Here is an 18273-nt window from a genome sequence, read left to right on the forward strand (position 1 = left end):
GTTTGCAGAGTACGAATGCAGATGTAACCATCATTAAATGTGTTTCTGTGATCATGGGTAGAAACTTTCCAGCTGTTCTCTTCTTTATTACGGTCTTTGCTATAAATATTTCACTTCGCCTAAGTCTGATTGTAAATCTATCTCATTTATGGAATTCACAGTTCTAGCGCCGTACTGTACATCTACAACCACATATTAACGTAATATTTGATTGTTTTGCAAAATACCTTAATCAAATCCCCGAGTCCAGCTACCAAAACGTTGTAAGTTTCTGGTTGTTGCAGACATGTCAGAGGCTCTAGATGTGTATCAGCGTTCTGTATAAATCATCGGTAGCCGAAGAAATCAAGGCTAATCGGCGATCTGGTTGTAAACCGGTATACTACCTTTAATATTAGTCTTAATTCTTGTTCCGACTGCTTTTACAGTATATTCAAAATCGTGTTACAGCATTTTGGAAAACGTATGCAGTCAACGACAGTTCACGAGTTATTCTCTTGGAAACAGGTATCTTACTTGAAAAAGAACACATGCACGGACTTCGATTTTTGATTTTCTTGTTAGTGCAGAAGCGACACAGCAGTACTCACTTCCAGTATCTCGCTAACATCCATCCCGCGGCAATACTATGAAATCTAGGGCTCTGGGAACGTACTGCCACAAGCAATGCTGGCAACAGTAGCTGGAAATGTTTTCGGACTAGATGCGATTTCCAGGATCCCTGCGTAGAGGTACATTAATATGTGGTTCAATACGAAGTACACCTTGCCATGCAGTTCAAAGTGTTTTGGAAGCGTATGGATGTAGCGTACTGTTGGAAAGAGCAAACAAACTAGTTTTCATGGCTCCAGCTAGGTAGCAGCAGTTGTGACAGGCGTCGAACGCATCCGCCACAGTTCCACATGGAGTGCGTAGAAATCCGTTCACCGTGCAGCTGAACTAGCCCCCCAGTGTCCGTCTGGCGTGTGTTGCGTCGACTTTTACACATGAAACCATACAAAATCCAGCGACTGCAAGCTCTTCGTGAAGGTGACAGACAACAACGTGTGGAGTTCTGTAATCTCTTTCTTGGCGAGATGGAGGATGTCAGTTTTTTCCACGTTTAGTGTTTAGTGACGAGGCCACATTCCAGTCAACTGCAAAGGCGTAACATAATGTGAGAATATATGGTACGGAACAACCACATGAAATTTTACAACATGAGAGAGACTCCAAAATTTAACGTATTACAGGAAACTTATCTCGATATGCTTCAGAACTTTTCTTTTCCCACTGTTGGAGACTGATTTGAAGGACTTAATTCACCAACAGAATGGGGCATCGCCACACTGGAATCTGGAAGTGCGAGAATTTTTAAATCAAAGGATTACTGGACAATGGATGGGCCGCACTGGACCAAATGATTCAGCCTTACATTATTGGCTTCTAAAGCCACCGGACCTGACACAGAGATAATTTCTTGTGAGGGTTTATGGAAGATGGAGTGTGCGCCTCCGTTACCAACAATAATTAATGAACTGAGACATCTCGCAACTGCAGCTATGGAAGCTGTAACTCAAGACAAGCTCGCTGCAGTGCGGGTAAAGTTTGAATACCGCATTGACATGCGCCATGCATCTCAAGAGGGCGTATTGAACACACAGGAAGAAAAGTTTTTGAGTCTCCCGTCCATAAAAAATAAAATTCATTGTACATGTTTATTAGTTTCAGAAATGTTAGCGTGCCAAATCGGATGATTCTTTTTGATACACCCTGTATAATATATATAATGTAATACCGAAACACTAACACCTCTGTGTACTAACTCCTTATGAAAAACCATAGTGTGGTAATATCTTTGGAGCATTTTTACAAGGCATATAACAGTTGGTCATATTTTTGTTTTGTTATGATTCTACGAAGTAAAAATGTCATTGTCCGATTTTTTACGTTACTCAATTTATAAATTGTACCAAGGAGTTGAGCAGGAGTTATAAGACCTCATTACTAATAACTTTTTATGCATAAAATTGCGTATGCTTGTGTAAATGAACATATAATTGATATAACCATTAAGGACCAGTGTGTTCATATGGAAATACTTACACTAGCTCAAAATGAAAAAAGAACGAGGGCGCGCCCTCCTATTTTTCTTCGAGGGCTACTGAGAGATGCTTGGCTGTTAACTTTTGTCTTTTACCATCCTGATCTGGTCATGTAAGCATCGTTTTCCGTAGCTCTGCATAGTTTACATTGAGCTACCTTTCATTCAAAATATGACTTTTTACAATACTATTTATGTTAAGAATCATTGCGCTGCTATTTTCATTTTTCAGCTTCTTTTGGATGAGACGCAACACTTCGGCGTGTCACCGATCCGCCGTTGGTGTGACTTTATTACTAATTTTCAATATCTTTTTCTGTTATTGTACAACCTGAACCTGAAGTCATTCGAAGAAGTAGTGCAAGGATTTTACCTGAACAGCATATAGCTGTTATCAGACAGCGACATGCAGTTTGACTTTTCGAATTTCCCGTCTTTAGTTGCGCTGTTCCCAACGCCTATCCGGTCGATTACAACGTGCATATTTTTATTGCTTCGGTGTTTGTTTAGTGAGCGGAGGTGGAAGCTAGCTCAAAATGTGCACTCGTCAACATTGGACAAAACTTAAAACAATGTGAAAAATCTTTCCATAATTAATATACAAATTACCGCTCAGCCAAGCCATCTTGTTTTTACAGTTAGTGACAGTGACAACTCAATACACAGAACTTTGACAGTGACGAAGAAGAGGGTAAAAATGAAAATATGACGAACTGTAAAGAAGAAAAAAAACAGACACTGTACAAACGAAATACAGCATGAAAACCACACCATATGGTAAGAAGTTAAAGTACAAAAACCGATTGATGATGCTTCAACTGCAGTGAAACATGTCTGGAACAAAAACAAAATTATGTTTTGCTAAACGCGGACCCACCCAAAAACATATGTAATGTTAAGCCAGGCATTTGATAATTTAAGGCGTTCTTCGTTTTTGTATTTTCATTAAGAGCTAGTTATCTGGGAGGCAAGCATTCATGAATTGGCCATCAGGGCTTCCTATCTCATAGCTAACAACGCACAAATACAAACGTTTGCTCAATGGAGCCGTGCATACCATTGTCACTGCCAGGTTTAATTGCATTGCGCACAGCAGTTTCGGAGTCAATGTTATCTTCCGATAAAAATAGCATCTGGTGCTTTTCGTTACGGCTATACTACGTGCCGTGGGGGAAATATCTCCATTCTCTTTTGCACGTATGGCAGTTGCATAAATGAATAAACTGTTGTTCAACGCGAGAAACAACGTGTTGTCCGCACAGCACAGCAACATACCTTCCGCTGGTGAGCAAACTGCAGCCAACTGTTTCGCGTCTAATGAAGGAATCCCGTAATAATTCGAAACAACAATGTGAGCTACACATCGGAGTGATTTTATTATGGATATACAATATTTTATTACATAGAAATACACAATACCTAAAGGTATACACAATACCTAAAGGTATCCATAACCGGTCGCGCAGCCCGCTAATAGCAACAGCAACGCCACGAGCGTAGCTCCGCAGCGCCTCTTTAGCTCAGTGGTAGAGCACTGGTCTCGTAAACCAGGGGTCGTGAGTTCAAACCTCACAGGAGGCAACCATTTTTAAAATTATTCATCAATACAACTACACCTTTAGACACCAGTTAGAAAACAATTTGCAACTATTGAAGCCTGGCTTTGCGAAAAACACTGTCCATTCATTGCGTTTACATGTGACATCAGGTGGGCGATAGCCCTATTTTACATGTTAAGGTCTGAAGCGGTTTTGTGAAATATGGCGCCTTAAAAGTAGCTGACAGTTTATGACTTAGTCAGCACAATCGCCACTTCGTTTCAGTTAGACGAAGTATAAACATTGGGTTGTTTTGAGAATCAACCTTACGCAAACGCAATTTGTTTATTTTCAGATTTATCCAGACATGTTTTGACACTTGTGTGTCATCATCTTCTGTGGATCAAATTTTTATTTCTGTAAAACATAAAACGAAATTTATAGTAATTTAACTGTTATAAGCCCAAGAACTACAATATGTGCAATTTGCTTTGTTTTGTTTAGACGCTCACCTTACAATTACATTGCTAAATTAACTGCATCATTACACACCGGTTTTTGTGCTCTTTTTGTCTTTTTTGACAGGACGTCCTCTGCAAACTAGCCATGAAGAAAATTAATATTTCCCCCCTGTTAAGAGATTCTTGAACAGGAAACGTGCCAAATTAAAACACCAATCTCACACTTCCATTAACATATACAGCGTGACTGTGCAATGCACATAGAATCATCTATACCTACCATACAGAATACAGGGTGTTTTGAAATTCCAGTCACAAACTTCTAGAACTTGTACAGAGGAGCTAGTATACAATATTCGGAACGGGAAATCATGTCTGGAAAATTAACGTTTCCGTTCTACGACGGTTTCAACACAGACCTTTAACTTAACCACTTCTGCTTGAGGAACTGAATTTGGCGTTACGCAGTTCAATTACTGGGGAATAACTCTAAAGAAAACATAACGAAACGTTCATTTGTCACTTAAGCACATTTGTTTGTATTATGTATATATGTGTCTTAAGTGTTTACATTATATCAAAACAAAAAGAACACAGCATACTGTAGTACAAAGCAGGAACTGATGAAAGAACAGCGGTTCAATCTGGCGACCACTAACGTTGTTACAGACATCGTACCTACGAAGCATGTTTTGGTACACACTATCCAATCCTACCCGGTGTGTCTTCAATTTCTAGTGCAGCGGCCAAAACTCGTTCCACGGATCGTCCTCTTGTCTCTGCAGGAGTCTCGCAACAAAGCAGACTGACAACATTTGACCGTCTGACGTAGTACACGTCATCCTGTCTGCTCTAATGCATACCTGGACATGCAACTCTGACCTGCCCCCCCCCCCCCCCCCCCCACCTCCCCATCCCAGCAGACGTGGACGCGTTACAGTCTGAAACCTGAGTTACTATTCAAAATATTAAAAATATTATGTACTCACTATCCTCTACAAGTCTTAGAAGTTTGTAACGGAAATTTGCGAACACCTTACATAGTTCTCAAAAGACATCATACTCGCCGTTGATTGCAGAAATATTTCACTATTGTAATTTCCGCCTCTGGGCCGTTTTCAAGTGGTACTGCAAAACATTTTGCTTCAACACAAGTCAAACATTAAAATCCTCCGAGATTTATACAGGTCATCATCAAAAGTAGGCCTTTTCACATTAGAAGTACAGTAACATCAAACGATTGTGAAGCTCTGCATATCGTGAGATAATTTAAATTGTATGAAATGTTACCAATGTTAATATAACATTACAAATTGATGTTCTAGCCGACTGTTTACACGTATAAGCTAGGGCCGTTGGCGCGAAAATACATCACATTCTGCAAAACACTGAAATGCATGGCAAAGGGTACCTACTCTACCCGTTATTAGGGCCTCTTCCTCGTCTGCAGACTTTACAAGAATTTCCAGGGGAGATTTTCTGTGCTGTTTTTATTGGGTCTAAAGTATCGCCATTAACATCCAAGTCTTAATAGACTTATCTTCGGAAATCACATGTGGTCAGAAAAGGTACTATCGGAAAAATGTAACAATTCTCCCAAACACGCAACCGAACCAAACAATTAAGACATCTAAAGAAACGCTATCTTTGAACAGTTTGTGATATGAGAAAGTGACGACGGCTGGGAAACCATTATCTTTATTATTACATTTACGTGTGCAAACCACGGAAGGTGTGTATGACAAGCGGGTGTTGTTATACCAGGGATTCTTCGAAGAAGAACTATTGTCAACGCCTTTGTGTGCGCTGTAATTAATCAAACATTGTTCTCATGATCTCTATGAGAACATTATCTATCTTATTTATTTTTGTTTTCTTGGGGGGGTTGGGTGTCCATCCATCTTCCGCCTATTTTGATGCGGCTTTGACCTTGATGTGGCCTGCCGGGAGAAATCCTCTCCTGTGGCAACCTCTTCATCTCCAAATACAACTTAAACTCTTCACCCTTTATTTATTGGAAATATTAAAATCAGTGTCTTCCCCTGCAGTTCCTGCCCTCATGCCTTAAAGCATGTCCTGTTACTCTGTCCCTCCTTATCACTGTTTTCCTCATGTTCTCTCCTCGCCAATTCTGTGGGGAGCCTGACTTCTTACCCGTCCACCTAATAGTCAACATCCTCATCATAGCACGAGGTCTCAAACGCTTCGATTCTCCTCTTTTCTCAGTTTTATTTTCAAATAAAACTATTTTTATTACAAATTACGAGTCACTATTTGTTAATTGATAATAAGCAAAGATTTTAAATGAAAGTAAAAAATTGTTATTTGTGAATCGAACTAGTGACTTCACAGCTACCGGACTTTTGCACTATAAAGTTATGAAAACAAACTCGCAAAATTTTTTTTCTTAAAAGCACCCGAAAATTCTCATCGTCACAAGCGATATTTTCTTTTTTCCTTTTCAGAACTGCGTCGCACTGCTTTAGAAAACTGATGTCCGGGCAGTGATCTTTAAATCTTATTGTGAAGGGAGTAGAAGACGCCTAGTCGGTAAAGTCTCTTTGTGAGAGCTAGTTCCTACAGTAGTGTCGGCGAGAGAAGTCTGTTGACAGTTGGCAACGCTGTAGCCAGCTTCGAATTGCGAAACGCACATGGCTGCAGACGAAAAACAGTAGATATGTGCCGAGCTGCCATGGAGACGTGTATAAAACCATCTGACATGACTGTTTCAGTGAGACGCGTGAAGCAGGGGCTTGCCAACTCCACTACAGCTGTCAGGGACTTCCTGTTTCGTCGACTCCGCTACATGCAGATTTATACACTGTCTGACAATGGAAGTCAGACACACAGGTATTCGGATGTCCACTTAACTTCGGAAATGTACACATCAGCGGGTATATAAATGATTACAGTTTGTAATATTTCTGGCTTATTCAGCCATCATATTAGGCTCCGGGAAGCTATTCCCAGGGCAGTGGAGATGCAAGAAGCATAGAGATTACGCAATGTGGGATGAGGTACCGGTGACAGATGTTAGATTCGGTATAATTCCCGTGAGAAAGACCGCCTGCATGATGCTGCTGCTCTGTGATTGGCTGCTGTGTTCGGCGGTAGGGCGCCAAAATGTTAAACTTGCTATTATTAATTAAACCTGTCATCCAAATTACTTCATTTTTTTTAAAATAAACATCTCTCAACAGCCAGCTATCAGTCATTTCAAAATTATTAAAATCAAAGTATTACTAAAACAAAAGACTGACGATATTACTGCCGATGCACTTCGGTGGCGTTCGGATCGCGACTTGCTGGCTTGGCGCGCGAAGTGTCTCGGGCAGTCCGGCTCTCCAGTTCTGACCGTTCCAGTAGACCGACATGTCTGTTATAGCAGTATTTGTTTCATGCTATTTTATTTACTACGTTTCCGACCGTCGCTAGGTACAGACAAGTTGTCTGTAATAGTAGTATTAGATTCATGTAATTTTATTCTCCAGTTCTGACGGTTCCAGTAGACAGACATGTTGTCTGTGGCAGGATGTATTCCATGTTATTTTAGCCAGATATAATGACTGTGGAAGAATATGTTCAATACGTTGTGATCAAGAATAGTTTCTCGTGTCTATATCAATAAAAACGCGAGTGGCATCCCAAATGAGTTATAGTTTATTCGTAGCAGCAGTTCCTTGCGAAGTTAATTTCAGCCTCAAGAAAAAGAATCCACGACCTGCGTGCTGTTTTCTGCGCTGGGGACATCATCATCATGAAGACAGTAGGTTAGTGAAGCGTACAAGAACTCATGTATTCCACACAGGGCAGTGGAAACAACTAGGCACCTCACGTGTACTGCACGCACAGTACAAATGCGGTCAGTGACACGTCATCTGCAGTAATGCAGAGGAGATAAAGAAGGGTGAAATTATTAACACTATCTCACTTTTATTCCTTTTTTCTTGCCGTGAGTTGCAATATTCTGACAGAAGTGAAACGGCCATCTGAGTGCACTAGCGTTGTTCGTCTTTAGTGTTATTGCCACGTCTGGTAGGGTATGTAAGGTGCGTGAACAGTGTCAGATGTTGAGTGGTCCCTGAAGGATGCGGGACGCCGTGTACTCATGTGGCATGTCACACTGACAGAATGACAGGAGCCTCATTTTGGGCTTCCATTTGGCCCGGCTGGTCGAATCTTGCAACATCCAAATTTGATGAGCCAGTGGGCTGATGTCTGACTGCATGGGAATGTGACGGCAGGCGCGCTCGCCGTCAAGCATCCAGTCAATCACGTCTGATTACCACAAGGGAGGACAGACATATTGTCCATGAACCACACCGTAACTACTTCACACCTGCGCCTGCCTTCCGAGAACAATTAATTGACTCCCTGCAAAATTCTGCGTCATCGCCGGTCGCAATGGCCGAGCGGTTCTAGGCGCTTCAGTCCGGAACCGCGAGACCGCTACGGTCGCAGGTTCGAATCCTGCCTCGGGCATGGGTGTGTGTGATATCCTTAGGTTAGTTAGGTTTAAGTATTTCTAAGTTCTAGGGGACGAATGACCTCAGCTGTTTAGTCCCATAGTGCTCAGAGCCATTTTTTGAACATTCATCCCGTCATCCTGGGTGCTTTGCGTTGGATTTAGACAACTTCAGTAATGTGGATGCCTTCCGTAAGCGTTTATCGCTGCCTGTCACCTATGCTGCATGTTTCCTACTTCTGAATCAAGTAGCTCCTCAGTTTGCCTCACAAGGGCTGACTGCACGCAGCTTGCCAACAGCGCACAGCAGACCGGATTGTCACCCATCCACGCCCGACAGCGCTTAACTTCGGTGATCTGGCGAGAATCGGCGTTACCACTGCGGCAAGGCCGCTGGCAGTCGTCAATGAGCCAAACATTGAAACTGCACAGTGACTGACTGGTTGTAGCGTGGTTCGACGAGATGCGATTTTGCGTCTCGGAATTATGCAAAGTGTCGAGTGCGCAGATAGTCTACAGTTAGTGTCTTTATACGTCCACTGTTAGTACCCCGTGTTACGTGGCTGCAAGTGGTACACCGCCCTTTCAAGATATGTTGGCCATACCACATTGATACACGAACATATCAGGTAATTTCATTCACGGCGTGGTCTCTTTTTTTAATCAGTCTTCTATTTTGATGCAACACGCCATGGATTCCCGTCCTCTGCCAACCTTTTCATTTGAGAATTACATTTGCAACTTATGTCCTGAATTATTTGTTGGATGTATAGTAATGTCTGTCTTCTACAATTTTTCGCCTCTACAGCTCTTTCTTGCGCCACGAAGGTGAATCCCTAATGCCGTAACGTTCCTATCGTGCTGTCCCTGTCAGTGATTTTCATGTGTTTGTTGCTTCGCCGATTCTGCAGAGAAACTTCACATTCCTTGTCAGTTCACTGAATTTTCAGCCTCCTGCTGTAGTACCACGCTTTGATCCTTTTCTGTTCTGTTTTTCCCATGCTCCATGATTCACTACCATACAATGTTGTGCTCCGAACGAAGATTTGTGGGGTCATAGGCACCAATTTGAGTAGACTACATCGATGCATCTGTCAGCGCTGATTCGATAAAAATGTGAATGTGTGACTAGGGCCTCCCGTCGGGTAGACCGTTCTCCGGGTGCAAGTCTTCAGATCTGACGCCAATTCGGCGACTTGCGCGTCGATGGGGATGAAGTGGTGATGATTAGGACAACACAACACCCAGTCCTTGAGCGGAGAAAATCTCTGACACAACCTTCTGACACATGCACGTCGCCCCGCGGGGTAGCCGTGCAGTTGTAGGCGCCTTGGCGCGGTTCGCGCGGCTCCTCTCGTCGGAGGTTCGAGTCCTCCCTCCGGCGTGTGTGTGTGTGTGTGTGTGTGTGTGTGTGTGTGTGTGTGTGTGTGTTGGTTTTGTCCTTGGCGTAAGTTAGGTTAAGTAGTGTGTAAGCTTAGAGACCTATGACCTCAGCAGTTTCGTCCCATAAGGCCTTACCAAAAATTTCCAGTTCCACATACACGCCGGCGCTGTGGCCGAGCGGCTCTAAGCGCTTCAGTCCGGAATCGCGCTGCTGCTACGGTTGCAGGTTCGAATCCTGCCTCGGGCATGGGTGTGTGTGATGTCCTTGCGTCAGTTAGGTTTAAGTAGTTCTAAGTTCTAGGGGACTGATGACCTCAGATGTGAAGTCCCATAGTGCTCAGAGCCATTTTCTGCTTCATCCCGGATCACTGGCGGGAGGCAAGCAGCGGGCGGAACAGGCAGTTACCGTCCCATGCGTATAGGCTGCCGTTAACACCACAACGCAAACGGCTGCGTATGGAGTAGTGCTGTGATCGAGGAGCACGGACTGGTGGTGAATGTCTCCGCAATGCACTACCCCGGTTGACCACTGTCGACCAGTTTGCTGGCGACCTGTGCAGAGTTCTGGCAACTCACACCACCCCTAGCATCTTGCTGTGGGGAGCTATCGGATACTACCTCAAAGCACAGCTGGTAGTGACTGCGAGATGTCTCACAACACGACAGTACACATCCGGCATCTCCATGTGTTACGTATCTTGCGACAGTACGGTGCTGCCAGTGTTCAACAGGACAATGCCTGTCCACGCATGGTACATGTGTCTTCAAATTGTGCGTAACTTTTTTAACCTGAGAAGACTTCTGCCACTGCTCTGTAGGTCGCTAGAATAACTGGTCACTTGCTTTTAAAAAAATTATTATTTATTGACGAATTGCGGGCATAACGCATCGCCAGAACATCAGAAACAAAACTCTTTACTCAGAGTTCTGATGCTGACGGTTGACACACGTGGTCCCATGACTTCGTATGAAGGCTTCTTTTTGATGCTCTGATGAACTGTCTGAAACACGCCAATAAACAATTCTTGAACATCGACTGACTAGTTATTCTAGCAACCTATTCAGCAGTGATTTAAGTCTCCTTAAGTTTACGTCGTAGTAGCAAGCCCCCTGCACTACTTCATGTCGCGCCTTCAAAAGTTGTCTGTGTGTGAGTCAATCGCATGGCACGATCCCCTGAGCATGTGTGGGACCAGATCTGCCATCAACTCCATAACAGCGCTAGTGTCCAGCAGATGAAGGTCCAGTTTTAACTTGTAGGGGGGCCAGCTTGCCTCAGAGGAGGAAACAATGGCTTTGTTGTTCTGTTCGGCTCAAAGGCTGGTCTGATGCAGCTCTCCATGCTACTTTATCCTGTGCAAGCTTCTTCATCTCCCAGTACTTACTGCAGCCTACATACTTCTGAATCTGCTTAGTGTATTCATCTCTTGGTCTTCCTCTACGATTTTTACCCCCACTCTTCCACGCTTCCCTCCAATACTAAATTCGTGATCTCTTGATGCCTCAGAATATGTTCTACTAATCGATCCCTTCTTCTAGTCAAGTTGTGCCACAAATTGAGGTCTCCCAATTCTATTCACGAACTCCTCATTAGCTACGTGATCTACTCATCTAATCTTCACCAATTTCAAAATCTTCCATTCTTTTCTTGTCAAAACCGTTCATCGTCCGTGTTTCACTTCCATACATGGCTACACTCCATGCAAATACTTTCAGAAAAGATTTCCTGACACTCAAGTCTACACTCGATATTAACAAATTTCTCTTTTTCAGAAACGCTTTCCTAGCCACTGCCAGTCTACCAACGAAACATATCCTCTCTACTTCGACCATCATCAGTTATTTTGCTTCAGGAATAGCAAAACTCATCTACTACTTAAAGTGTCGTTTCTTAATCTAATACCCTCAGCATCACCTGATTTAATACGATTACATTCTATTATCCTCTTTTTGCTTTTGTTCGCGTTCATCTTATATCCTCCTTTCAAGACACCGTCCATTCCGTTGAACTGCTCTTGCAAACCCTTTGCCGTCTCTGACAATTACAATGTCATCGGCAAATCTCGAAGTTTTTATTTCTTCTCCATGGATTTTAATTCCTACGCCACATTTTTCTTTTGTTGCTTTTACTGTTTGCTCAATATACAGATTGAATAACATCGGGGATAGGCTCCCTTCCCAACCACTGCTTCCCTTTCATGCCCCTTGACTCGTAACTGCCATATGCCATCAGGTTTCTGTACAAATTGTAAACAGTCTTCCGCTCACTGATTTGACTCCTGTTACCTTCAGAATTTGAAAGAATATTCCATACAGCATCGTCAAAAGCTTTCTCAAAGTCTACAAACACTAGAAACGTACGTTTGCGAATAATCGATCTTCTAAGGTAAGTCGTAGGGTCAGTATTGCCTCTCGAGTTCCTACATTTCTCCGGAATCCTAACTGACCCACCACCCCCCACGAGGTCACCTTCCAGCAGTTTTTCCATTGTTCTGTGGATAATTCGTGTTAGTACTTTGGAATCATGACTTATTAAACCGACAGTTAGGTAATATTCACACTTGTTAGCATCTGCTTTCTTTGGACCTGGAACTCATACATTCTTCTGTAAGTCTGGTGTGGGGGGGGGGGGGGGGGGGGAGGAGGTTCACCTGTCTCGTACATCTTGCTCACCAGATGGAAGCATTTTTTCATGGCTGTCTCTCCCAAGTTCTGATGCTACGTCATCTATTCCCGTGGCGTTGTTTCGGTTTACATCTTTCAGTACCGGTACTCTGTCAAACTCCTAGGCTTTATGACACCTGCATCTGTACAAACATCCAGGCCAGAGCTGATTCAACGTCGTACTGATAAATGGCTTCATATTGCCAACTTCTTGTGAATTTGACTACTTCATACTCACTGAAGTAACAACACATACAATGTCAACTCGTAAAATTTTATTTGCCTTCCTGCTCCAATTCTGGGTGCTTTACTTTTTTGGTTAGGCAGAGTATACACAATGACCCAGTTCAATTGTGACTGTGGCTATGAAAAATAAAATTATGGATTATATTCACAAAATCACAGCATTATTCAAAATCATCTCTCCCTGAATCAGTACACAGCTGAAAGCGTTTTGAAACAGTCGCTGTAGCCCCTAACTGCATTTACACTGAAGCACTAAAGAAAATGGTATAGGTATGTGTATTCAAATGCGGTGATATGTAAACAGGCACAATACGGCGCTGCAGTCGGTAACACCTATATAAGACAAGTGTCTGGCGCAGTTATTAGACCGGTTACTGCTGCTACAATAGCAGGTTATCAAGATTTGAGTTTGAACGTGGTGTTACAGTCGGCGCACGAGCGATGGGACAGGAATCTCCGAGATAGCAATAAAGTGGGGATTTGCCCGTATGATCATTTCGCGAGTGTACCGTGAATATCAGGGATCCGGTAAAATATCAAATTTCCGACATCGCTGCGGCCGGAAAATGATCCTGCAAGAACGGGATCGACGACGACTGAAGAGAATCATTCAACGTGACAGAAGTGCAACCCTTTCACAAACTGCTGTAGATTTAAAGACTGGGCCATCTACAAGTGTCAGCGTGTGAACCATTCAACGAAACATCATCGATAAGGGCTTTCGAAGCATAAGGCACAGTCGTTTACCCTCGATGACTGCACGGCACAAAGCTTTAGGTCTCGATGGACCCGTCAACACTGACATCGGGCTGTTCATGACTGGAAACATGTTGCATGGTCGGACAAGTCTCGTTTCAAATTGTATCGAGTGGATGGACATGTACGGGTATGGAGACAACCTCATGAATCCATGAACACTGCATGCCTGCAGGGGACTGTTCAAGCTGATGGAGGCTCTGTAATGGTGTGAAGTGTATGCAATTGGAGTGATATAGAAGAACTAATACGTCTAGATCTGACAGGTGACACGTACGTAAGCATCCTGTCTGATCACTTGCATCCATTTACGTCCATTGTGCATTCCGACAGGACTATGCGACAGCCCACACGTCTAGAGTGGCTCGAGGAACACACTTCTGAGTTTAAACATTTCCGCTGGCCACGAAACTTCCCACACATGAACATTATTTAGCGAATCCGGGATGCTTTGCAATATACTGTTCAGAAGACATCTCCACCCCTTCGCACTTTTACGGATTTGTGGAGAGCCCTGCAGGATTCATGGTGTCAATTCCATCGAGTCCATGCCACGTCCTGCTGCGGCACTTCCGCGAGTGCTCGCGGGGGCCCTACACGATATTAGTACCAGTTGCTTTGGCGCTTCAGTGTAGCACTGCAATACAGTTTTCTTGAAAATCTTCAATTGCGTTTTTGCAGTGTCCTTTCATTGCCGACTTCAATTTGATTTGGGGAACAACCAGAATGCGGCTGGTGCCAAATCCGGTAAATACGGTAGGTGACCCAGGCCAGCGATTCATTTGGTGGCCAAAAACACGTTTACGATCTTTGCTTTGTGGGTTGGACCATTGTGTCAGAGGGAACAAAATAGCCAGGATGGATGCTGCAGTGATGGTAGCGCTTTGACCTGCTGCATGGCTACTGTTGAAACTCCATGGAACGTATCGCCGCAACTCCCCATGGGATATCATCGCAGTTTGGAATTTTCCAAAAGCAGTCCTAACGAAACTGCGACACACCGCGTATTGTCTTGATCTGACTGGGCCCGTGCAATGGGTGGAAATGTGCGACAACTGGAGATTTGAGCAATAAACTCCCGCCCACGTACGTAAACGCCCTGCGCAACGAGCTTGCATTTTCCGGACAGTTACGTCACACGGGTTGTGAACTGAGGCGACGCGTTTCGACTTCCGGCTCTTTGTCTGCCCAAGAATGACTCCCACAGGCGCACATGAACAGGCGATTTCTTTTCTTCTTTTTATGTCCTACGAGCGGCGCCTGACTACAGCCGGTAACAGCTGCGCTTGAGCCCCCTAACTGGCGGCGCGATGGGCCGAATTATGCAGGCCAGAGCTGATGCAGGGCCGCCCCGGCTTTACGGCGCCGTTACCTGGGAAAGTGGCCTCATTTGGGGCGCTTGTTTCCACACTGCGACGAATAGGCGCAGCGGTGGCGCGAGGCCGGAAATTAAGGGTTTATTTCAAACAGGGCGCCTGCGGAATTAAACCGCTAAGCTCCCCCCTAATCTCGCTCTCTTTCCCTGTCTCCACTTCTGCATGTTCGTACATGATGTCCTCCTGTAATATAAGTCCAGTTTCGAAATACGCCAGGTGCTGAAAGGGGTGAATATTGCCGGAACATGTATCATATGAATGCTTATGTTGGTTTAAATTATTCTGTTCCTCCTGTTAACAGTATACGAGGGTTGACTCCCAACAGCTGGCAGTACTGGTATGCGGCAAATACATACTTGTACCGTAGCCTCTTCTCTACAGCTACTGTTGGCGGTAAGCCTCAGCCGGCCGCTGTGGCCGAGCGGTTCTAGGCGCTTCAGTCCGGAACCGCGCTGCTGCTCCGGTCGCAGGTTCGAATCCTGCCTCGGGCATGGATGTGTGTGATGTCCTTAGGTTCTAAGTTCTAGGGGACTGATGACCTCAGACGTTAAGTCCCATAGTGCTCAGGGCCATTTGAGCCTTTTTTTTTTGGTGGGAAGCCTTAGCACTGAACGGTTGTGTTGTTATAGTGTGACGTATAGAGCCCTGCGCAGACGGTCGCACAATGCAATTTAAGCAACATGCAGTAATTGAATTCTTGATAGCAGAAGGAGATTCATCACAAAATGAAAGCAGTTTATGATGATTGTGTTGCTGTGAGTACTGTGCGTCGTTGCACGAGTAAGTTTAAAGATGTTGAGGCGGGAACATTTGAACTGCGTGACAAACAGAGTTGGACATCCTGTGACAGCAACCACCGAGTTTCACAAGCAAAATGTTGACAGATTGACTCACGACGATCGTCGTATCACTCAGAAACTGCAAGCACAATCGGCATTTCACAAGAACGTGTGGGTCACATTATTGCTTTGCTTGGTTATCAGAAGATCTGTACACGATGGGTACCCCAGATGCTGACTCCTGAAATGAAAGCGCACAGACTCGAAAGTTGCCAGGAACTCCTATCGCGTTACGAGAATGAAGGTGACTTCTTTCTCCATTCAATTGTGACGAGAGAGGAAACGTGGGTACACCATTACGACCCGAAGACGAAACGTCAATCTATGGAATATCGACACAAAGACTCGCCCAAGAAAAAGAAATTCCTGACGTAACCCTCAGTTGGACAATCATGGCCACAGTGTTCTGGGACGCAGATGGTGTTACCCATGTTGATTTCCTTGATCCTGGAACAACAATAAATTCAGAGCGTTACATCACACAGCTGCCAACTCTGAAACGGCGGCTAGCAAGGATCCGAACGGAAGAGGGAAATGTTTTCCTGCAGCATGACAATGCCAAACCACACACTTCACTTGCCACCACAACAAAACTTCAGAGACTGAATCTCACCACCGTACGGCATCCTCCATACAATCGAGATTTAGCACCGTCTGACTTCCATCTGTCCCCGATAATGAAAGACGATCTGCGGGAACATCATCATGCTTCTGATGAAGACGTTGGGAGAACTGTGAGACTGTGATTGCGGAAACAGAGTGACGACTTCTTCCGTGACGGCTTCAGAAAACTTGTTCATCGTTGGCAGAAATGTATCCAATTGGCTGGTGATCACGTGGAAAAGTGAATATTGGTAATTAAAGACCACATTCTAAGGATTATTCCTGCATTTGATTTATTGAAATATTCCAATCCAAACCCAATTAACGAAGGTGGAGGCATTAATTTTCATTCAACCCTCGTACTAATGGATATTTTAGTTTTTCGTGTGACTAATATGCCCCATGAGGATGTCCGGCATATTTTTTGTGCTGTTAACTTGACGAAGAACGTTACATTTGTAAGTGTAACATGATTCATGATGTATGGGCTATGAATCAGCTAACCAGCTAGTACTGGTAGAACAGGTATGAGATGTTAACGACGACGTTGTCCTCAGAATTGTAACTACTATTTCGCATTACGTTATACAGTAACTTAGATGGCGCACACGGGCAAACCAAAGTGGATCCCTTCTTCACACCTGAAGGTTCCACCATCTCCACTGTAATATATTGTGAAATAACTGTGCTGACATGATGTAATCCAACTATGATTTTGGCGTTTCATTATACCACCGCAGAAAAAAAATGCGCTTAGTATATACAAGGTGTTCGAAAATTACCGTTATATACTTCTAAGACTTGTAAAGGGAGGGGGGGGGGTAGTGAGTACAAAATATTTTGAATAGGGATCCATGTCTAGAAACGTACTGTTTGTGCCGTTTGTAAACATGTCTGCTAGGTGGTGCTGCGGAGCGGGTTGGTCTCCCACTATTCTTTAAACAACCTGTATACCTATCTGAATAGGCTTCTGCACCTTTACTCTGCGATGGTAGATTGTGGTTTAGCCGACAAAACCAACTTTGATGAAAATTGGACTAAATACATATCACGCATAACTCCAGTCCATGGCTAGTAACTGAAGTTAGTTAAACCATCGAGCATTTGGGTTTCTTTTATGAGTCGTTTGAAAATGTAAAAAAAATCCTTTTAGTTTGTTTATTATCTTCAAAACAAGGAAAATTGCGATCAAGTTCGTATTTAATATCCCGACATCAGTTATTAAATGTTACTGACTGTCTCTGTAACAAGTTCTTACCCAAAAGCGGCTGGAGGATATTTAGTCCGACCCGATATTTTAAACGTCTTAAACACTGACCCACGGCTATTTGCGAATTAATATATCCAGCAGTTAAGTAGTCTTCTTGTACAGAAGTAACGTCCCGTAATTTGCACGAAACACGCCACGCGGAGTTTATGGTTCAAATGGCTCTGAGCACTATGCGACTTAACTTCTGAGGTCATCAGTCGCCTAGAACTTAGAACTAATTAAACCGAAGTAACCTAAGGACGTCACACACATCCATGCCCGAGACAGGATTCGAACCTGCGACCGTAGCGGTCCCTCGGTTCCAGACTGTAGCGCCTAGAACTGCACGGCCACTACGGCCGGCGCTCAGTTTATGTACGACTTTAAATGTTCACACGCGAAATCTCCTAAAATAAATCACTCACAAAGCTCAAACTTTCTCAAAATACTCAACACTAGTCGCTTTTCATCAACTACAGGAAAACCGATCAAACGCGCAGATTTATTCATTTTAGTACAAATTCGATCACCGCGATTTAACATAGGTGTTTACCAGATGACGGTTCCCGAGCGACTATCTCGACTCACATCTGAGACACCAAGTAACAAC

The 18273-nt window shown here is 43.8% G+C and overlaps 1 protein-coding gene and 1 non-coding gene across 2 annotated transcripts in view; one reads left to right on the top strand and one right to left on the bottom strand.

Annotated features, from left to right (window-relative positions):
* LOC124551337 (pyruvate carboxylase, mitochondrial) overlaps positions 1 to 18273 on the bottom strand; it is a 428917-nt gene that overhangs the window by 296940 nt on the left and 113704 nt on the right. The window lies entirely within an intron of this gene.
* Trnat-cgu lies at positions 3593 to 3664 on the top strand. Its single transcript has one exon. It is a non-coding gene; the product is annotated as a tRNA-Thr (tRNA).

The sequence above is a fragment of the Schistocerca americana genome, chromosome 9 (assembly GCF_021461395.2).
Source record: "Schistocerca americana isolate TAMUIC-IGC-003095 chromosome 9, iqSchAmer2.1, whole genome shotgun sequence".
NCBI lineage: Eukaryota > Metazoa > Arthropoda > Insecta > Orthoptera > Acrididae > Schistocerca > Schistocerca americana.